Raw genomic sequence first — 23,915 nt, 5'->3', positions numbered from 1 at the left:
CTAAAGAGGGCTATGAAAGATTCCCTATGGAGTTAATCAATGCTACTGCTTTGCTTAACTACAGAGATCACTACAGATTGACAATGAGCTCCCTGCTCTAGGGACTAAACGTATTTCACATTCAGATCACTTTCAACACTTGACCATAGAACAAAAATAAATGTTCAAGGGAAATATCATCCCAATGACATCAATGTAAACTAAGGGGTGGGGGAGGGACGGGAGGGGGAATCATATAGTGTCAGGCAACAAAGAAAAGGAAAAATGCTTCTCAGTAAGTGTAGGGAGCCATAGTATTTCCCCTCCTTCCACTCTGGCTGGCCGGCTAAAGCCAATACTGGGGATACTGCCTACTACACTCCATTAAAGAGTCATAAGCTCATATACCAAAAAGATACAACCTGCCTGCCTGTGAGAGGCATTCCATCCTGGCACTGAAATATCTTGAGTTCTGCCAACTCTAACTTAAAAAGCTTCCCTATTTCTGTGTTCTTTTGATGGATGTGACTCTGGATTCTTCAAGGCCCTGCCTTTCTCCCAATGTTAGCCTTCCTTCTCTATAGTAAGGCAATAGGATTCAACTCTTGCTTTTCCTAGGTACTTTCACATTCAAACACTCTTCCTAAAATGTGGCCATGGTGTCACTCTTCACCCTGCCCTAACACATCTATAGATCCTACCACCTGTTTACACTGAAAATGGCGGTTGAGCATTCTGTGATAGCGTAGTGTAAATTGGACAATACAAATAAATTAGAATAACATAGTTTTTATTCATGTAATATGAGTGAGAGCATAGCTCTATCCTAGAAATAGCATTTCTTATCACAGAAACCAACCAATGCATTTGGTTCCCATTGTATCACATAACATACCAATGTAAACATAAACTCTAGACTTTTTATACTTGCTAGGATTAAAGGTCATATCTGTCCCTACAGATGGGCTCCAATCAGGCAATCATGTGAATCTACTCACCTATCTGCATCAGATTCCATAGCTTACTTTACTTCTGATTTCTCTGTGCATCTTGTCATTTCTGCTGAGCAAGCTTCCCAAAATACAAATTACTTCTATACCCTGGAAAACTTAATATTTTCCATGAAAAGAAGTGAATCCTCTATCCCTGCCATCACAAAACAGTCCCTGATACTTCTCCTGTGGTGGTGGTGGTTTTATGTTTTTTTTAACAATAATGCCTGCAACCCCCCTAAAAATTTAAATTTGGTGTCAGTCATACTACCATCGGTATCTCCTCTTTATCTCTTGCATCAAGTGACAAAGGAAGTTCATAACCTTGGTGACTTCCTTCATCCCTTCTCTTGCTTCAAATCTTGCATTCATTTTCAATAATATAACTAGGCCCATGCTATCTAACTGCGAAGCCATTAATAGCTAGTGTGCAAAAACTAATTAGCTTGGGTGATATTCCTCTCTGACATGTTTCTCACGGTGTCTAGTCAATACTTCAGCTCTTTGTTTTCTTGAAGTGTTCCAGTTACCTTCACATTACACTTGATCTCCTTGGTATTACTCTGCATGTTGCTCTCCACCTCTTATGTTTTTCTGCATTGTACTGCAAGGAATGACAATGCTGGCTCATCAGAAGTAAAGTGATGGAAATGTATAAATAAATTGCTATTTGGCAACCTTCTTAAAACTATAATCTCACTCTCTGTCTGAAACCAACATACTGACAGACGCATAAAACATCTGTACTAGTAATCATTCAGTGCCAGAAAACATGGCCACTCTAACAAGCAAAACATCTTAAAATGAGAGTAAGCTGAAAAATCCATTTCACTAATTGTGGAGGGAATTGCCAACAACCATCTTGACAATAAGAGGCTCACGGGCTTTAATCACCGAAACAGAAATGTGCTGAACAGGCAACTTCTATAGTATATTATATAATGTAGACAGTCACAACACATAGCATATCATCTTGATTTCACATAGTCGAAGTGGATAGGTACCATTCCTTCTGTATAGCAAGAAGCTACTTCTACATGTTGATGAATTTTTTTCATTTAGCTGACTGTACCGGTACCACACATGGTCAATCAAAGTTTCAGCAATGCTGGATTCCACCAGTGTGGTTGTATATCAATTTAATTTCAGGATATCTCCCTCATTTGATTTAACTTCTCCCTTCCCTCCACTCCGCCCAGGCATACATTTCAGGATTTCATATGATAACTCATTTTTATTCATGGAGAAAGTGGAGTTGTTCCATAAGATCACATAATGTAGATCTCATAATTTATTGTGTATATGACGTGCCAATAGTGCAGTAGTACCCCTTAGATGAGAGCCATCTCTTTTGGCTCTCAAATCTATTATTCTCCTGTTTTCAGTGGCATTTGTGGATCTGCTTTCCACGCTCCAACTAACACTAGTTGTTTTTAATTGATGAGTAGTAGTTTAGTAAAAATTGCCTCCTGCTCCTAGACTCCATACACTTTACACAGTATACAGCTGCATTTCACTATTCAATTCACCTTATTGTATCTATGACATAACAGGGATGAAAACCGGGCATGATGGAGTGTGAAAGGAAATGACTCTCTGATGGGTTTGAGGATGACTCTGGTTGTTCCCAAACCATGAATGTAGGACTGCTGGCTCCATTAACAGTTGGAAACCCGCATTTGAATACTGAAATTGTCACTCTGACAGGCCCAATTCCTAACCTTTCTAAATAAAGATGAAGAACTATGCTTGGCCTAACTCCTCTCACTTGCAATAAATATATTTCAATGACAGTTCTTTTAATACACTTTTAGGCCGAACTGATTGGGAAATGGATTTTAATTTTGAACCCCCCAAAAAAGTTTAATTTTCATCCAAAAAATTGTCATGGAATTTTTCAGGCTTTCATCAATAATGCAAAAACCAAAATGTTATTAGTTTTTAAAAGACCCAAACCGGAGCATTTTTATTTTTTGGAAACCAAAAATGGCTTAGGGGTTTTATTTATTTATTTGGCGGGGGGGGGGGGGGAGGAGGGATTGGACAAAAATCCTAGGGGGGGGGGAAGAAAAGGAAAAGCAATATTTCTTATGAAAAAGCATTTTTCATCATAAATGTTTTGATTATTTTTTTTGACCAGTTCTACTTTTGAGTGCTTAAAAATGAATATTAATGAATCCATCCTTATAAATTGTAATATAGAAACATAGTTATAACCTTCTGGCCACTAAATATTCTCATTCAATTATTATTTGTTCTCACATCTGTGCATTTTGCTACACTATATATTTTGTACATAGTAAAGTAAAATTAATGTTTGTGAAAAATGCTGTATCATCAGCTCTGTTGACTTAAGTCTGCTATTTAGCCACAGAACAAATAAATCACAGGCAACAATAGTGCAACTTGCTCTCTAGCTGCTCCATCTGTGTGAATCTGCTGTGTGTTCTGAAGGGTCCCTTAAGGGGTAAGTGTATGCTTATATCCTATTCTGTATAAGTTCTGACACCACGCTCATCACCGTCATATCTGAGCAGCTTTTAGGAGTGCATGATGCAGTGTCTAACATCTGTCATACATTTGTTCTCTGATCCTTTCTCCAGGAGTAAAAGGGGTGGTGAGTACAAGGAGTGTAGTGTGTGTAGTAAGGAGTATTGTGTACAGGGAGTGTTTTGTTTTGAACTATTTTATTATAAAGATGTAATTCCTATATATTCACGTTGCTCTGTGTTTATGTTAGACAATGCAAAGCCAAGAAATGCTCCTTGCACTTACAGTGGAAGGTGGTAAGTATTGTGATGGTCCCTAGTTCCTTTGGTAGTTCATTGCACAGTCCTTTGCTGGCCCCTGAAAGAGCTCTGTCTCCTGCTTCAAACTCATTTGCCCATTCAAAGGCCCATTCAATCTTCTGGACTATGACTGCAGACTAGAGCAGAGTAATTCACAATAAATAACTTGATAAATTCGACTCCTTTTTCTTTATCTGCAAAAGCTTGTAATTTTTTTACAAAATTGTTCTCTATTCATAATTGTCAACTAAATCATTTTGTGTTCCTGACTATCAAGAACTATCAGGTTTAAGCTGTCAGTCAAGTACTGGTTATTTGTGAGTCAATGTTTGTGCTCTGCGATTGGTCACCTAAATCACAAGGTAATGTTTTTGTGGCATGAGTGGTTGGCTTAGCCTTTTTATACCATCTGTGTGCCTGAATAAATTGGGATATTGAAACCTCAGGAAGACAGTGAAAGAAGAAGCACTCCAGGGAGGGCAAATAAGCCTGAGATATTTAAGGACATTTAAATTATTTTCTTGTTCTACTTTGCCCTCAAAAAGACCATTGCATTTGGCTGTACTCATAGACCCTATGTATAAAATCAGCAGGGTTTTTTTTGCCTCCTTGAAAGAAAGTGTGTTTACCAGACTTAATATTCATTTTTTCCTCTTATCACATTAATAATCTTTAATAGTGTTTGCATGCATAGAAATTGACCTCAGCTGAAAATTTTAGATCTGGATCCAAACTCCTCCAAAGACTGGGGAAGTTAGGAGTTTATGATCTTAAGACCATTTGAAATTGAATTATTGAGAGAAAATATTTTTTTGAATTTGAAGAAATACTCAATCTCTCTCCTAATTAGAATGTTGGTCCAGTCTGTTTAGACAAACCCAGAGCATACCTTTGATCCAATGGAATTTATTTGGATATTGAAGGAATCCATTAATAAACCATAGACAGGCCCTTTGATCCTGTGTGTGTTAGATTGAGGACTGGTTGGAAAATGGTACAGTAACAAATGTGATTGTGGTTCTGTGTATCTTTTGGCGGAAGTGTCTAGTGAATTGTGGAGATGAACTCTTTTTAAAATCAAAATCCTTTGTACACTGAAATGTTAGCTATAAAATAGGAATTCCCTTCCAAGGCAAGTGCATTCTTATTCTTGCTGGTCTGCTCAAGTGGTGGGTATATTGGGAACATAGCTGAAACAGGTTTCAAAGTTATTTCTCACAGATCCCCATGTGCAGTCATATTATGTCTGATTTTGACATGGAATGTGTATCATTTGGGGGTTATAATAATAGCAAATCAGGGGAATGGTTCTCTGAAAAACAATTTCACTGAAATAGAGGAAATTTCTTTTCAATATAAATGACATGCAAAAGTATTAAGAATAATATTCTTGAACAAAAATTGTTTCCATCTATTGCACACACTTTTGAAAAATAATAAAAAGTATAGAAAGAAAAATAATTTATCATCTAAGGATATTATTCATCAGACTTTCACAGAATCAGTTCTCATGTGTGTTGTGCATATTTTCTTATGAAAGTACTGTTGGCCTGAAGAGGCAGTGTGGGGTAGTAGTTTAAATTCTGATAAATTCAAGAAGTAGACATTTGAACTTGCTAGTCAATTCCCTTCCCCCGCCACAAATGGCTGCTAGTTTTCATAGCTATTTCCCACTTTTTAAATTTTTATTCTTCTACCGTATGACATTTTGCATTGAGATACCCAAGACATCAGAAAACACAACCTCACATAGTGCTTAAAATAAAATAGGTTTTCCCATTTTCCTCTCTTTTGTTCAGGGTATATACTCAGAATTAAATTTGGTTACAATGTTTTGCTCGGAGTAATATTTTAACTGCAAAGTATGAATGGCAAATGTGTTTGTGTTGCTTACAAGTCAGCTGTTGCCTACAGATCAAATTTACTCAAATTAATTTGGACCCTACAGCATGTCTTTACTAAACATCACATTATGAAAAATGCAAAAATATGCCGAACCAGCCATTAAGAGAGTAGCACTTCAGATGAGTGGAATCAGCTGTATTTAATCTTTTCTTGGTACATAACTATGAAGTCAACTACAAATGAAAAGCAAAATCCTCAAGTGCTTTGAGTATAAGGAAAAACTGACATTAGTGGGAAGCTAACTGATACCGGCAGAAGTTTAGTTGGTATACAGACTGCAGGACTGAATCTGCATATGCGACCCAATTCTGCACTTCCATTAAAGTCAATAGGAATTTTGCCTGAGTGTGGCATAAGGCAGTGGTTCTCAAACTAGGGCCACTGCTTGTGCAGGGAAAGCCCCTGGCGGGCTGGGCCGGTTTGTTTACCTGCTGCGTCCTCAGGTTTGGCCGATCGTGGCTCCCACTAGCCGCGGTTTGCCGCTCCAGGCCAGGGGGGCTGTGAGAAGCCGCGGCCAGCATGTCCCTCTGCCCGCGCTGCTTCCTGCAGCCCCCATTGGCCTAGAGCGGCAAACCACGGCCAGTGGGAACCGCGATCGTCCGAACCTGCGGATGCGGCTGGTAAACAAATCGGCCCGGCCCGCCAGGGGTTTTCCCTGAACAAGAGACGGCCCTAGTTTGAGAACCACTGGCATAAGGGCCATATTGAGAAAATGTATAAAAGACAATAATGGAGAAAAGTATGTACTGGAACTCATGATTAGAAGAGAAAAGCAGGAACAATATATGCTAGATTCTACAAACAAATGGAAACGCTGCAGTTTCTCTTTTTATGAGATTTTATGAGAGGCAAAAGCCTCTAATCATAAAATATTGGTTGAGTACCTGATTCCTTTTCCCTTCACATGTGCTCACCTCTCTCATTTACATCATTAAATATGTGTGCTAGGTATATGATATCTATTTTAATTGATATTCCGTATACTTGTGCATTAGTTCAGAAAAGTTACTACAGCACAACTGTGATCCCTGATGGGAAGCCACTCTGTCTAAAATATTGGACTGAATGCATTGTTGAGATCTGAGTATGGATAGCAATGAGTATTCACTTTATTTAATTGGGAATAAGGTTTTCCTATACATTTCCAGGAAGGAAGCAAAATTAGATTTACCTGCTTTGTCTTGGTTTTTGTTGTACCAGATACAAATCCCACTGAACTCAATTTAAATTATCCCACTGAAGTAAGTGGGATTTGAATCTGGCCTCTGGAAAGAAAGATGCTTGTAAAGATGTATGTACTGGAGGTATATCTCAGTGATTTGAGCATTGGCCTGCTAAACCCAGGGTTGTGAGTTCAATCCTTGAGCGGGCCACTTGGGGATCTGGGGCAAAATCAGTACTTGGTCCTGCTAGTGAAGGCAGGGGGCTGGACTTGATGACCTTTCAAGGTCCCTTCCAGTTCTAGGAGATGGGATATCTCCATTAATTATTAAATTTCACTACTGCGTCCCGGTCTGCTCCCAGGAGTAGAACAGGCTTTCTGTGTGCATAGTTTGTGTCACATAGCCATAGAACTTCATTCCCATGCCTTGTATTTAACTGTGGTCCAACTCTGTATTAGTACAGTTGATGGCTTTTCAGGATCAGACAGGGATAAAATTATACATGTACACAGTGGATCTTATTTATCATGAAGTCCAGTATATTGAATCTCTATTTTACAGTGAAATAAAATGAGTTGTATCTGTGCATTGTCTAGTGTACAAATTGCAAGTCTGTTGATAGCAATCTGCATCCAGTGAATTTATTTGTCAGAAGGGGTGGGAATGATTATGCTCTGAGGGCTCCATTTACGTTTGTCTATTTGCTCAGGGTCCTTCCTGACCACAACAAGTGTAACAGTCTACCGCTTTTTTTTAAACTAATAGAATTACTCCTTTTAGCTCAAGTGGTATGCACCAGGTGATAGTGGTGAAGACTGGGGGAATCTGTTTGAAGATGATGTCAATGGTGTCTGCATAGATGTCATCACAGTCTATTCCATGTGGATATAAATAACAAAGTATTTTGAATGTTCTATCACTACTTACAGTCTACCACTTTATCTCCTTGATATCAAAGGCAACTACATTTGTATTGGTGTAGTTTCCTGTTCAGTAGGCACAGTAAAATAAATAGTGTTCTGCTTTTCATCATTTTCAGATTTTTTTTCTCCTTTGCAAAGCAATTAAACCTTAAAAAAATCAGAAGGATTAAATGGACTGGGAATATATATTGTAATTAACTGTGGAACCACTTAAAATGTACATTTCTTGTACATTTGATATTCCAAATACCTGAGCACATATGCATGGGAAAGAGTTTTTGTTTCTGTTAACAATTCTGCTTTGGTAGTTCAAGTGTTTGATGTGAATTTTTCTATGGTAATAGGATACTTACAGCTTTTTAAGAAACAAAGCAGGAAACATTCTCCCTATACTTTAGAGACTTGCATTTTGAGTCATAGTTGATGGCTCTTATGTTGGATTTAGTGTAATTCAATTATCTTTCCAAATTGTATGTTACCTATTTGAGAATAGCATTCCTCTTAATGGCATTCAGTACAAGGCAACCCAGTGTGGATTACTTTATCATAAATCTTTAAACAATATGTGGGATTTAGGGTGATTTGTTGGCTTTTCCTCCATCCGGCATGGTAACATGCGTTGATACAGGTTAACTAAATCAGAGCTAGTGAAGATTATCTATTTACTGTCCTAGCAGAACTACTTCTCCATTTCAGTCCCATTTGCTGCTGAAACTAATTGTTAAGTCATGTGTAAATACTAATCCTCATCAAGAAGTGGCATTGAACATTATCGAATAGACTGTGCAATGTGCTGTAAACTAATGCTGTGTAATAAGTTCAAAGATGAGCTGTGGCTTAAAGGGAAGAAGTATATTAAAGTCTTCTCCTAGAGAGAGGCACAAAGGTCAGCTTTGTGTGGTAGCAGTGGTTTTATAGCATTTGCGTTCATGCCCTTTTCTCCCCCATGACTTAATTCAGTTGCCATTTGACAACACTGCAGCTATGAAACCACTGTAATTACTCTGATCCAATAACTGAGCAACATTTTTCCTAGAGAAATGGCAGAAGAATACTAGGGAGGAGGGGACAGGGAATTGATACCACATCTCGCTTTAGCTCTGAACCCTGTCTTCTCTGAGTTTGTGGAGCTGTGCACAGGGAGGGAGAGCTTGAAAGCAGGTTGAGTGGGAGGGAAAGGGGGGGGGGAATGGAATGGGGTTTGCAATCCCGGGCTGTCACTGCTAAAACAACTATAAAGCAAATGCAGCCTGAAGCTGCATTAGCTTTATGCAGTGAAAGCTGGCTTCAAGGGCCACCCGCAAGCAGGGGGAATCCTTGACACTGAGTTCTTCAAGTCTCAGCAGAGTCTTGCAGCTTGAGGGCTAAATCTTTCATTTGAAGGAGACCCTGTCTCACCCCAGAAACAAAAATTTGAACACTATTTGAAGGAAACAACTTAAAAGTTTTCTTTCCTGCTGCTCCTGGTTCTTCTATTGGTTCTAACCTGAGGTGGTTAAGGTGAAGGGCCAGATCCTGCAGTGCTTATGTCAAAATCCTCCCAATTGGCTTCAGAAGGGAGTGTTGTAAAGACTTTAGGACCGACCACAGTATATCCCTTCATGTGTACGTTGTGTTCTGAGCACCCTCCCTCTCCTCCTTAAAACCTACTTCTGACATGGCACTTTCCCCCACAGATTGTTGTCACATATTCCTGTACTATTAACTCATTTCTCACAAAAATGGCCATAGTGGGTCAGACCAATGGTCCATCTAGGCCAGTATCCAGTCTTCCGACGGTGGCCAATGACAGATGCATCAAAGGGAACGAACGGAACAGGCAATCACTGAGTGATCCATCTCCCGTTGTCCACTCCCATCTTCTGGCAAACAGAGGCTAGGGACATTCAGTGCATGCTGTTGCACCCCTGACCATCTTGGCTAATATGATGGACCTATCCTCCATGAATGTATCTAGCTCTTTTTTGAACCCTGTTATAGTTTTGGCCTTCACAATATCCCCTGGCAATGAGTTCCTCGGGCTGACTGTGCATTGTGTAAAGAAATACTTTTGTTTGTTTAAAACCTGCTGCCTATTAATTTCATACTTGATAATGGATGAACTTCTTGTCTCACTTGGGAGACCCACGTTTGATTTGTAGCCAGTGCAAGAGCCCATATTTTGTCTGCTAACAATGGCTAAGTAGGTGACAAGCTATGTCTATCACTCAGTGTACAAATCTTTCTTGTTCCATTGTTACCTCATCCTTGTCCATTCCCCAGTCAGTTAACATCTGTTTACCTCCTCTAGTACAGCACCTAGCACCATGAGTTCACTGGGGCCTCTTGACCCCTTCTTGGGACTTAGTTGCTGCTACCATATAAATACTAACTGGAGCAAGCTGGATTGTGAGCTCATATTTCCTGACTGTGAAATACCCACCTTCCTTCCACGGCTCACAGAACTGGACAAAATAGTGCAAAATATATGGAAATATTTAATCACATTTTACAATCAACTTGCTTTGCCCATTCCTTTTATGTCTATTTTCTATGTATGTTCTGGCAGGAATATCCATGGAAACAGCGCAGCATAAGTGAATGTTAGAAAATATTAATGGACATTTTTTTTGGAATTCATAAATGTGACCGTTTGCACCTGAAATTGGATTTCAAGAGTTAAACTAATTTAGTTAGGGCACAGAAACAATGTCCTGTGACCCATGTGTCCACTCAGAAATAACTAACATAGATTGATATCTATGTTAATATCAAACTAAGTAGAGTGTTTGGGGGAGTATGTGACCCTAATCACCCCGTGTCCACACTCTACACACTATTATAATAATCTTCACACAAAATATACTTTGTGAGGTATCATTTGAAAACTAATAACCTGGTGGTCAATAACATCATGGTGAACTGTATTTAGGAACATTATATGTAAAGTTCTGAATTCCCTTTGAAGGATGTCACTAACATATGGTCAAGGCCAGACATCCTTGCCTAGGAAAAGTTGTTAAACTGGTCTATCCCAGAGAAAGGAATGTAGTTTCTCCACCTGGAAATTACTTCCAAAGTACTTTGAAAGACAATGAAAATGTATTTACGTATCACACAGCTAACAAGGAGTGGAGGCAAACCTCACACTATCATGGCAGGAGAGGAGATTGACCATCACGTATCTAATGTTCTTTTCCTTGCACTCGAGGGTGCAGGAACTAAATAATTTTCATTTTAGCTGACAAAACTCCAGTGGGAGAAGCAACAGGTCCTTCAACACAAACTCCATGTTGCTTACCTCACAGCTGGAAATACATGTGTCTGGAGATATCCTTCAGAAGATTCAATTTCAAAGATTTATTGGACTATAAAAGAGCGGGGCAAAGTTACCTTTGTAGTCTTTGGTGGAAGACACTTTGACTTTGGGAGCCTAGATTCTGATGCAGGAGTTGGGTCATCTTCTTGATGGAAACGTGTGATGAAGCTTTTACCTTGAACCTAATCTAGCTTAAGTTTTAGTTATTAGAAAGCATTTTATCTTTATTTCTCTTATATCCATTTCTGACTTTAACCCTTATACTTGTATCCACTTAAAATCTATCTCTTTGGAATGAAATACAATTGATTTATTTTTTAATCTAAACTAATCCAGTGTTCTGTTTGAAATGAACTATTTGGTAACTCCAGTTAAAGGAACAAACCGTTGGATATTGACTTTTCAAAGGAACAACAATCCTTAGCATTCCTCTGTCTGTTCTAGGGCAGGGTGGACTTTTGGGGGGGAAATTAGGGACTGGGGAGAGTGTGGAGTCACCTTACCAGTTGTTAACCAAAGCTGGTGGAAGCCTTTGGAAATTTGTGCTATTGCAGGCAGGCTCCAGGATCCAAAGCATTGGACTAGGGCTGCCCAATACAGATGTAGGCCTGTACTGGGCTGAAAAGTTAGGTCAATCCACTACATTGCCATGGGATGTGAAAAATCTACACCCCCTTATTCACGTAGCTAAGTCGACCTAACACCTGGTGTAGACAGCATGAGGGAGAACACCTCCCATTGGAGTAGTGTCTACCCTGAAGCATTACAGTGGTGCAGCTGCAGTGAGGAAGCTGTGCCACTCTACCATTTCAAGTGTAGACAAGCCCATAGAGTGTATGCTTATCGCTGACTGTGGGCATCCCACACAGAGAGCTACAGTAGCAAGGCCTTGTGAGGCACTCAGAATTACAAGGTAAGAGGTGACACAGCTCTTCACTGATCTGGATTGCACCCCAGGATGTAGTAGAGTATAAATGAGGAAACAGACATATGAGTTTGTGTTTATTAAGAGATGGTTAGTGGTGTTTAAAAAAGTATCTTAAAAAAGCCACAAATTAATTGAATAGGCCCAATTCTCTCCTTGCATTCTGGTATTTCCACTGTGAAATAGTCAATAGTTTCTTGTGGTAGAAAGTCTTCCCAAGCAACTTGTGGTCTGCTTTGGGCCCTGAATCAGCTCTAAAAGAGGTTCGGAACAGTGAGGGAAGGAGAGTGGCTAGGGAATGAAGGGAAAGTGCTAGAACAACACATTTGCAAGAGAACTTCCATTGGCAGGTTACCTATGGAGATCTGGCTGAAGTTTAAAGCTGCCTTAAGTTTCCTTTGGTGGATGTTGACGATGGAACTTAAGAGTGAACTGCTCTCCCCCCCGACCCTTCCATGGTGTAATGAAGGGTCAATTTATGCCTTGAGACCATTGCTATGTAATAGGACATGAGGACAAGTTGAAGGAAGAAGTGGAGATTTAAACTCTGGAAGTTCTTATGTATTGCTCAGATATGTTACACACCTTTGTCATTTTAACGTAGTGTTTGCACTTGAGCCAAACATATCAGTCAAGACAATATCTTTGCTTATGCACTGTGTACTATGTGCATGCATCTATAGAAATGAGCAATCTTTATATCAAATTGTATATTCTGGCAGAATCTGGATGGTGGTAAAAAAAAATTACCCACTCTTTCAAGAAGAATTGATAGGTACGTCAATAGATATTTGAGATGATAGATTAGGCAGAGTTTTGTTTGATAATACGTTTCATAAGGGGCATTTGTTATCTTCATCCTATAGAATAATGAAGAAACCAGGTGAAGATACAAAAGTTCTTAGATAAGTATATAAAACTTTCCTATTCACCCCCTACTATCCAGGCATTTTGTGTGCCTCCACATTTAGCACTTGTCATGTTGCCCCCAAATGCTTTACAACTGCTCACAAAAGGTATAAGTTTGTCTAGATATGTTTATGAATAGAGATATATAATGTGATTGCCTGCAGTAGCAAGGGACTGAACTGTATAAGCCAAGAGGTCTCTTCCACTGCTATGTTCTCATGTAGATGTTCAGAGACCTTTGACCTTAATCTTTGACCTCTACATTATTTTCTAGTTACTTTGACCTAAGTTATTTAACAGGTTTATCAAGAACCATTTAAAAAACACCACTTCCACCACTCAAATCAGTAGATATACAGGATGAAATTCTGGATTCACTGAAGTCAACAGCAAAATTCCTATTGATTTGGATGGGTTCATACTTACCTCCACCTCCCTACCCTTAGACTTGGGATTGCTCACAAGTAAAAATAATAGTGTCCTGAAAAGCTTAAAACCAATAAATTAAAGGAGCTGATCTCCTGTATATGTGGTAGAAGGAAACTGTACATTCACCTGTTTTCATGTATTTTATAATGAATTGCTTTTGGGGGAAGATTTGGGATTTCCAATTAAGAGGTTTTTTGGAAAAAAAGAATCAAATTTTATGTCCAATCATAAAACAGCTTATCGCTTCTAAAGGACTCCGCTGATTAGAATGGTTAATGAGCAGAAATAGCCATTTCTCTTCATATCTGGCAAGCTCGAGAGTTAAAATATTTAAACAGCAGGTTTAAAACACAATTTTAATCGTTGGTAGTGCAAGAGTGATAACAGTAGCCGTGGGCTCTTGTCCCTCAGCTATAATACAGTTTCCTTTTTGAGCTAAACTGCTTTGTCTTTGGTCAGGGAAGGCACAGGGAATTATAGTATATCCTTGTACAGTAACACAAGACTACCTTAAAAACTGAGTTATCCTGTAGATCAGCGGTTCTCAACTAGGGGTCCGTGGCCCCCTAGGGGGGGCATGAGCAGATTTCAGGGGGTCCGCCAGAATAAACCAGAGACCAGTGCCAGTGTTAGACTCACTGGGGCCAAGGGCAGAAAGCTGAATCCGGAGCCCTGCTGCTCCGGGCTGAAGCCCGAGCAACTTAGCTTCGCGGGGGGCCCCCCTTGTGCCATGAAGCCCTGGGCAATTGCCCTGCTTGCTACCCGTGGGCCGTGGAATTTTTATAGCATGTTGGGGAGGGCCTCAGAAGGAAAAAGGTTGAGAACCCATGCTGTAGATAGTGCTTGCACATTATAAATGAGCAATCTGTCCCTACATTAATCAGTACCAATGATCTGAAGGGTCTGAGTACTGTAAAACTTGTGAGGGTATATGTGTGTGCAAGAAGGGGAGGAGTAGATGGTGTGTGGAGGCTAGGAATGAAAGATCCCTGGCCTTTGAACCATGTGTCAGCTATTCACATTCCCCACTTCAGTGACCTAGATGTTACTGTACCATCTTCCCTTTTTTGTTGCCAGTCCCCAATGGTCTCTGCTTCAGTGCCACACTACTGTACCATTCTCAGAACAGATCAGCTTAAACTCTGGGAGTTTATGTAACAGTCAGAGCAGGTGACTGGAAGCAGAACTCCTGGATTCTAGTCCTACCCCTGCCACCAATTTGCTGTTTTGTAAAAAAGACTTTGATATCCTTGTATGGAAGGTCCCATATGCACCACATACAAATTATGACATTAAAAATGGTTTAAATGCTTCGATTCTTTCTGATAGATTTTTGTTTAATGTCAAAATAGAAATGATCTAATTCATCCTTAATTTACAATCAAAAAGAAGTACTGTATACAAGTACAATATGTGGAAAAATTTAAAGGGAACTGACCTAAAGTTTTTTCACTAGCGTAACTTCTGAAGCCAGTGAAATATTTACACGTGGAAGGAATGCAGGACTAAGTGGCTCACTTAGAACTCAGTGCAACAAAGTATTTAAGCATGTGCTTAAGTCCCCGTGACTTCAACGGGACTTAAGGACATCCCTAAAGCAAAGCACATGCTTAAGTGCTTTGCTGAGTAGGAACAGGCTGCTGAATTGGAGATTAAGGGTTGATCTAATGTCAATTGAACTCATTGGGCATGTTTCCATTAAATTCAAAGGGCATTGGATCAGGCTATAAATGACCAAGTGTTGCACCTGTTAGCCTGAGTGACTAGCTAGCATTCAGGGCCTTACTGGGTTGTTTCCATTAGAAAGAGAAATAGGTGATGGAGTCAGGTATTTCTTTGGTGTGATCCTGTTTATTTACAGAGAATATGTACAAAGTACTTTTCCCCTGAACATACTAGGAAAAAACAGAAGGACGCAGTTTCCTTGCTTGCTGTTTGCTAACAAACATTATTGCACACTTAACACATTGTACCTTTTCAGCCAGCACTGTGCTCCCTTGGTTTTCTGTGAAGGCCATTCTACCAGCGCTTCTATTCTTTTTCCTGGCTGCTTTTTGCTGGCTGCCCACTTTTCACACAGACAAACACAGCTGTAATCAATCAAAGCCCTAGCCAATGTGTTTGCAATCAATTCCCAGGGAAACCCCTCTTATTCTCCCTAGGTTAGATTTTGCTCAAGCTTTTCATATGGCTAATACTTTGGGCAGTGGCTTATCTTTGTTTCAGCTCTCTTCTTCCCTAAAAAACCTTAATTGCTTTGCTCATTCAACCAGGATGAAGGGCAGCTAGCAGCCCATCAGCTTCAATGAGGTCTATGATTGCCCATAGATCAAATCAGTCACCAACACCCTCCAGCATAACACTATGATATTTGGTCAAGGCTTTTATTTCTTGACATTGAAAGGGTGTACCATTAACATGTAACATTTAAGTTTCCATAATATTTATCTGAATTAAATATGGAATGTGTTTTTTTTTTAAACTGGGACATTAAAATGCAAAAAAAGGACAGCCAACCCTGCTGTCTCTAAAGGATGAACATTATAGAGGCTAACACTCCCTTTATGAGATATCAGTAATGAACCTCACCACAGCACAAGGAAGGCTAGAGACAGATAATAGAGGATGGGCATTTATTAAGATGTCCTCTGCATTGCCTGTTAGGTATGAATCCTTTTGACATCTACTTACTCTGTTGTATTTTGGGGGGGGCTTTTTTGTTGTGTGTTTTTTTTTTTTAAATAAATGGCTCTACAGGGGTGAATTAAAGTCCATAAGAGCACCCAAGAGTCTCACTGAAATTATCTGAGCATTGTAGAGCCACTCTTTTGTAACCAGACAAAGGATTAAAAGATTATTTCACGCTCTGTTTGAGAGAACTAGTTAACAATACAGAGCTTCAAAGTTTGACCTCATTTATACTTGGTCAGCTTCCTTGACTTCAGTGCCATCAGCCAGGGTATAAGTGGCACCAAATTTGACCTTGATCTACATTTTGTACATTTAATTGCTTTGTATACTGTATTTTTGAATTTGTAATATGGTCATCCCATGTACATTGATTAACTTAAGGTAGATCTTCCTTTTTCTTTGTATTATTAAACAATAACCTTAGAAAGCTGACTTCTTAGGGAAAAATGAGTCTTGTGAGTTCAGTCTTGTTAGCAAACACTCTCCTTTGACATATAAAGCTTGCACATCTACAGGGAAGTTAAAGTTATATGCTTTTCTTTTAAAAATATGACTGCTGCCACTTGGATACTACTTGAGAGGCTCTCTCTCTCTGGCATCATGTCACAAGTGACAAGTATAAAAATTACTATTCTCTTTAGGTACAGATTCCTGCGTCTGTTCCCCAGTTTGTCATGACTAAAACTATGTTAAAATATTTAAAAACAACTTTTCTCAAAGATGTACTGTTCTGAATTTGGAAAATGCTGTGTACTCTGCCTCCTAAACAATGACATACCTGCCTCCTTCTGGTGTGTATATTTATTTACCTAGTATATCCTTCAGCTGCTCTAAATAGGTTGGGGAAATTACCCTGCCAAATTGGCATTCAAGGAATGCATGCCAATACAGGAAGGATTCTCTATGAAACCATTATTATTGTTGTGGTGGTAATCGTAGCAACTATGAGCTCTAGTCATGGACAAGGGCCTAGTATGCTGAGACTGATGGGTTGGGTGTGAGATCTGTTGTTCACAGAAGTGAGTCTGATACAGGAAAAATAGAAGAAAAATACAGATAAAAGGTGAATACAGATAAAAATACAGAAAAAAAATGCTTTTAAAAACAGTGGTCGAAAATCTAATTCTGCCCTAAGATACACCCATGAACCTCCCATTGAAATCAGTGGGGTTCGTATGTGCATATCTCAGGGCAGTATCAGTCCCTGTATCACGGTATTAATAAGCATTTTCCTCTTTAAAGCCTCTTTTTATCTTTCCCCCCCCCCCCCCCTGTATTTTTCCTCTGTCCCTGCCGTGGTGCTGGTACTCCTGAATGCTGATGAGAACAAAAAACAAAGGAACATAGAGTTGTTTGAAAATCTTCACACCCAAATCAAACTGTGTATGCTCAAAACCAGGGTACCTTTTTAGGTACCTCGTTATAGATTTGGGTGCCTATCGCTAGCTCCCATGCTTGAAAATTCTTTTCAGCTGAGTGTTTCATTAAGGGAACAGACACACTCTTCCATTGTAGAGGACACTGGTTGCAAGCCACGGAAAAATTCCAGCTCTCTGGACTTCTATCACAGCGTCATTTTCCTGGAGATGAGGTGGGAGAGAATCTCTGTATGAAACAAAATATCCTTTCTTCTCTAAGAGATCTATGCTCAGGAACCATTGCAAACTTCCAAACTGTTGTGGGAGGAAAAAAAGTAAACTCCTTAGCTGGGCTTGCAAATACACCTCTACCCCGATATAACGCGACCTGATATTACACGAATTTGGATATAACGCGGTAAAGCAGCGCTATGGGGGGCGGGGGGGGGCTGCGCACTCCGGCGGATCAAAGCAAGTTCGATATAACGCGGTTTCACCTATAACGTGGTAAGATTTTTTTGGCTCCCGAGGACAGCGTTATATCGGGGTAGAGGTGGAAATCTCTGAGAATACTGTCACCTTTCATCCTCTTCCAGACAATGGACACCTAAAGAAAAAGAGTGGCATATATGAATTCACATCTGTTTAGAATACAAGTGTATCTAAGTGGAAAATAAAGGAAAAAGGAGGAAACAGAGGTCAAAACAAGTTAACCAAATAAAGGTGACAACACAGTATGGGTTTTTTTTTTTTTTTTTTTAAGCTGGTAAACCTCCATTTAAATGTAGGGAAGGAGGAAAGGTGAACTACTGCTTTAACAGTCTACATCCATAAATGGGTGTGTGGGTGCCGGGGCCTGGGTCAAGTGAAGGAGCTTAACTTATCCCATCGCATTCTGTGGTCTGCCCACGATGGCACTGTGTAGTGCAATGGACTATAACTCACGCTGGCCATTGATGGAGCAGATTCAAACTTTGCTTAAATATTGCATTAGATAAGCATCATATTGCAAGTCCACTCTGAGCAACCATTTGTAGAAATATGTCAATGAATGTCTCACTAGTTTTCCAACTCTTTGTTGAATAAGAGCCAGATTCTGATACTCTTTCTCCAGTTCAATAGTATTTTAGTCCAGAAATAGTCTCATTGATTTTGATGGGTCTGTTTGTAGAGCAAGGAACTACTCCCATTAATAATGTATACATGTTTATACATAGCAGAATCTGGCCTCACTTCAGGAAGTGAAGTCTGTGGAAAGGCAGCTGAAGAGAGGTTCTACAGGATTTTGGGAAGGTTGGTTCTAAATTCTGATGAAAACTACTAGTCTCAACCCTCATAATTTTTCAGCTGGATGTGGAATGGACCGTTTGGTCAACTTTGCAAGAAGAAAGAACGTAGTTTATGACTAGCCCATGAACGTAATAGTTAGGTAAAGGATTAGAATACCTAATAACAGGCCAGCACTCTTTCATGTACCAGATGGGGCAGGTGTTACCTACCAGTAAGAAAATCTGATGAGTTCTCTGGTGGGTCTGATATCTATCACCCTCGTTTTAATCTTTTCCCTTTGCCTTTGTGCTTCCTATTTCTTGCGGAGATTTGTACTATGAATCTTGTTTTGAAGTGCTGTTTATTTAAAATGAAAATCCAAATGAAAGAAAATGCAAACATAATTCTCTTTTCTCTCCCTATTTTCAACTATAACTCTCAGAAATATCGTATGGGGGGGGAAATCCACCTGTTCTTCCTACGTGCTTCTAGTTTTTTGGTTGTCTTGCAGTAGTGGTCAGTAATGATGCCAGCAGCAATCTTTCCATCACATTCAGCTGAAGCAATAAATATACATTTAGTGCCAAGGAGCAATCCTGAACTAGACATAAGTCTAAAATTTGAAAAAAGGGGTAAAACTACAGTATTTGTGTGCAGCTCCAGGGATTTACTCACCAGAGTTTAGGAAGAGATTAGACTTGATTTCTCCATATTCATGACAAATCCCACAGCAAGTGAAAAGAAACTAACAGTTGAGCCTAACTTTCCTCAAACCTCTCAAGGGAACCTGTTCTTTTTAAAGGCAAAGAGAGTTTTCTTCAACTTCTTTCATTCTTCAGCATAGATGACCTTGGAAGCATGGACATATTCTGTTGCTAAAAGGAAGACAGCAGATGATTCTGTTTGGAGTTCAGGCTGAGAAGATATAAAATTCCTCTTTAAAACTGTATTGATTTGTGAGGCAGGGAAAAGATTCCGGTGTCATTTTATGGATCTGAGGAAAGAGTTAACATTTATAAATATTCAATGTTGTAGAGACACTGGATTTATGATTTATTATAATAATCTATCACCCAGGAACACCCACCCGCAGCTGCATTTTTTGCCCTCCCCTCTCTTCCTTTCCCACCCTATGACTGGTGAGGTGTTAACTGGCCACTTTACCTTGAATAGTCCTTTGAAATATGTGTTAATTACTTACACTAAACAGTCTGTTCCACCTTGTATCTAGCTGTGACACTCTGAGGGTAAATCTGCAGGTTTGTTTACACTGGCAATTTACAGCGCTGCAACTTTCTCGCTCGGGTGTGAAAAACACACCCTGGAACACAGCAAGTTTCAGCACTGTAAAGTGCCAGTGTAGACAGTGCACCAGTGCTGGGAGCTGTGCTCCCAGCACTGGTAGCTACGCCCCTCATGGAGGTGGGGTTTTTTGGTGGTTTTTTTTAAGAGTGCTGGGAGAGCACCAGCCACGTTAAAGGGATTCTGTGGCAGCACTTTAGCGTTGCCAGTGTAGACTAGCCCTTAAAATGCTACAGTGGCACAGCAGCGCGGCTGCAGCCGCTCCTCTGTAGAGTTTCAGTGTAGACACTACCTACGGCAACAGGAGGGATTCTTCCATCTGCATAGTTAATCCACCTCCCTGAAAGGCAGTAGCTAGATTGACAGAAGAATTTTTCTGTTGACCTAGCACTGTCTATACTAGATTAGGTTGGATTAACTACGCCATTCAGGGGTGTGGATTTTGCACATCCCTGAGTTGCATAGTTAAGCCAACTTCATTTTCTAGTGTAGACCAGGTCTGTGTACATTTCCCAGACCTGAAGAAGAGTTCTGTGTAAGCGCAAAAGTTTCTCTCACCAGCAAAAGTTGGTCCAATAAAAGATATTACCTCACACACTTTTTCTCTCTAACATTCATAAAAGGGATTTTTAATAGCACCTCATATTCCTTAGGGCTTGTCCACAATTAAAACACTGCAGCTGCACTGCTATAGCGCTTCAGTGAAGATGCTACCTACACCACTGGGAGGGCATAGATAGTCTGCCTCCCTGAGAGGCAGTAGGAAGGTAAACTGTCTACATTAGGAAATTAGGTCGGTTTAACTGTGTCACTCAGGGATATGAATTTTTCACACCCCTGACCAACATAGTTATACCAACCCAATTTCCTAGTATAAAACATGGTTCAGTGTTGTGCCTTATAGTTGGTTATTGTAATAAAATAAAATTAAATAGACAGATAGCTATATTGCTGTTGTCTAACTTGTCATTGCACTGGGCCCCAAGCAATGCTGCTCTTTTATTTAGTTTTGAAGTTCTATCAAAATCTTTAAGCTATCAGCGAATGATGTATTATTCCAGAGGCCGGCAATGTTCGGCACGCGGCTCGCCAGGGTAAGCACCCTAGCAGGCCGGGCCAGTTTATTTACCTGCTGACACGGCAGGTTCGGCCGATCGCGGCCCCCACTGGCCGCGGTTCGCCGTCCTGGGCCAATGGGGGCGGCGGGAAGCCGCGGCCAGCACATCCCTTGCCCGCGCCGCTTCCCGCCGCCCCCATTGGCCTGGGACGGCAAACCGCGGCCAGTGGGGGCCGCGATCGGCCGAACCTGCCATGTCAGCAGGTAAATAAACTGGCCTGGCCCGCTAGGGTGCTTACCCTCGCGAGCCACGTGCCAAACGTTGCCGACCCCTGTATTATTCATTGTACACAGTTTATCACCATCTTAATCAGCACAGTTGCATTTCCATATATAAAGATGAGACTAAATCTGTACATATAAACATATAGGTACCTTCTTTAAAATCAACAATTGCAAAACCGAAAGAGTCATAAGGCCAAAAAGTTGCTCTTCCCCAAAACTTAATCATGGGATATTAACACCCTGCCGTGCTGCCTCCCCTCCCGCCTTCCTCTCCTACCCCCCCCCCCCATCACAACTGCAGGGTAAGGATTGGCTGGTTCTCAGGCCAAGAGAGAAGTTGAAGCAAAGGGATTTTCTAGGTAGCATCTCCTTTCTCTTCTGAAACTTGAAATGCAATTTATTTTTTGCAAATCAGAATGAATTATGTGTGTAATCAATCTGATGTGGAAAAGGAAACTATTTCCAAAATAAAATACTTCTCTGGTCATTTGAAAAGGGACAGGAGTTTCCAACTTGAAACTTATTGCATTGCCTAGCGATGAGGTATTAATTTTCCTTTTCCTCTGATCCGTCTCTTGGCTTTTCAGCTTTCTTCCCTTTCTAGCAATTGATTTTTTTGCAGGAGCAAATTTTGTATTTTTATTGTTATATCTGTCAACTCTCAGGTCTATACTTTTTCTTTTGTTGTTTTTACCCAGCTTCCTCCAAAATGCATTCTCAAAACTCAAAGTTAATAGCAGCTAGTTTTTTTATTGTAACAAGAATAAAAATGTATATGTACATACGTATATCCTGCAGTAATGTGCAAAAGCAGCCTGCTCTCATTGCTGATTCAGCAAAAAAAAAAAAAGGATATAAAGTATTTTAATCTGACCTCACACCACTTTTTCACTTTTATAAATTAATTCAAATCAAATATACTTCTCATTTACTTTAGTAATAATTATTACAATATTCAGCACTTGTAGGACCTGATGTTTTTGCTATTAACTTCACTATGAATAGGCTCAGGCCTGTAGTGTTTATCTGTTGATCTCTGGTCTCATTGAAGGATAGTAAGCATCATTATGCCTGTTTTATAGATATATGGACAGATTCTCAGGAGCTATGCTGATGTATACCAGCTGAGGGGCTGGCCAAGAGAAATTGAAGCATAGAATTGTAAAATGACTTGGATAAGTCGTGCAGCAGTCAGAGACAGAATAGAGCCCAAATCTCCTTTCTCCCAGTCCAGTGTTCTAGGCACTGGGCAAGAGCTTACGCGTGTGATGTCAGAAACAGGCCCAAAGTCTATCCTCACACGTTAATATCCTGTCTGGGGAAATTGCAACTCCGTTGAGCAGTAGTTACTAGCCCTGGACGTCCAGATCTATCTTATTTAGTCCTTAAAATTGGAAACATCTGTGACAACTAATTAAGTATAAAGATGTATTTTTGAAACCTACTGTCAAGCTGTCTGGAGTGGGTCACATCTGAGAGTGCCAACCTCAGGGCAGTCTCTCAAAAGCACCCCACGCTGGTGGTGTGTTCTATAGTTAGATTTCATCAACCTAGTAATAAATGTGAAAACTCCTAGATCACTGTAACAGTCTTACCATGGAGTCACAGACAGTCCCCTTGGGCTTTACAATCTATCTTGCCACCCAGGCAAGCTGGACTTAGTGATAAATGGTCACTTACACCAAAAATCACTAAATATTCAGGTTGTTTCCAGTCCCCAGAGACTAGTCACATACCCCAGATCAATTTGTACCTTAGATCTCACACCATAGACAACACCTGTAGCCAATCCTGTAGTAAACTAACTAAAGGTTTATTAATTAGGAAGACGAAGAAATAAGAGAATAATTTACATGTTAAAGTGAGCAAGCATATACAATCTGTATCCTAAAAGTGACAGAGCTGTCGCATTCTGTCTATTCAAAGTGTCTTTCAGGGCGAACCCTGGGGTAACCCTTGATCTCTTCTTTAGTTCACAATCTCTAGCCCTGTGAGAGTTCAAACAGCAAAGAGGTGAAAAAAACTTAATGGGAGCTATTTTTATTTTCCCTCTTCCAGCATTCAAACCAATGGGATGTGGCCTTCTGCATGTACTTCTCCATAGATGGATGGGGCAATTAACAAAGATTTTGTCCTACAATGGCCCCTCCTGGATGGGCAGGTGGAGCCACTCTTCCAGTCTGAGTTCACAAGTTCAGAGCAGGCATTTTTACAATTATAAAAAAATATTATATTTATTATTATATTTTACCTTGTAGCATGGAATATAGACACTACAGGTAAGATCAATGCATGCAGCAACTTACAAGCATTCTATAGAGTCTGCACACTTCCTTACAAGACTAACATCTATCTTGAACAATATTAACATATAAGTGAGCTGGTCTGGTTCCCAGCTATGAATTTGTAAATGCTCAGCTGACACCTACAGACTTGGCAAGAGCTGCCACCTGGTTTACCAGCATCACACCTACATTTCCTTAAAATACAGCTCTTAGGTCCCTCATTCTATTGGGACACAATCTCATGAAAAATGGAAGAAAGGCCTTCCTGTGCTTTTATTAGTTAATTGCAAATAATAGCAAACAAAATACAAAAATCCCCAATTCCCCCTTGTGAATCAGAGTACTCCAGATTACAA

Source organism: Emys orbicularis, chromosome 14, assembly GCF_028017835.1.
Source record: "Emys orbicularis isolate rEmyOrb1 chromosome 14, rEmyOrb1.hap1, whole genome shotgun sequence".
NCBI classification, from domain to species: Eukaryota; Metazoa; Chordata; order Testudines; family Emydidae; genus Emys; species Emys orbicularis.
Note: the sequence above shows the minus strand (reverse complement) of the source record.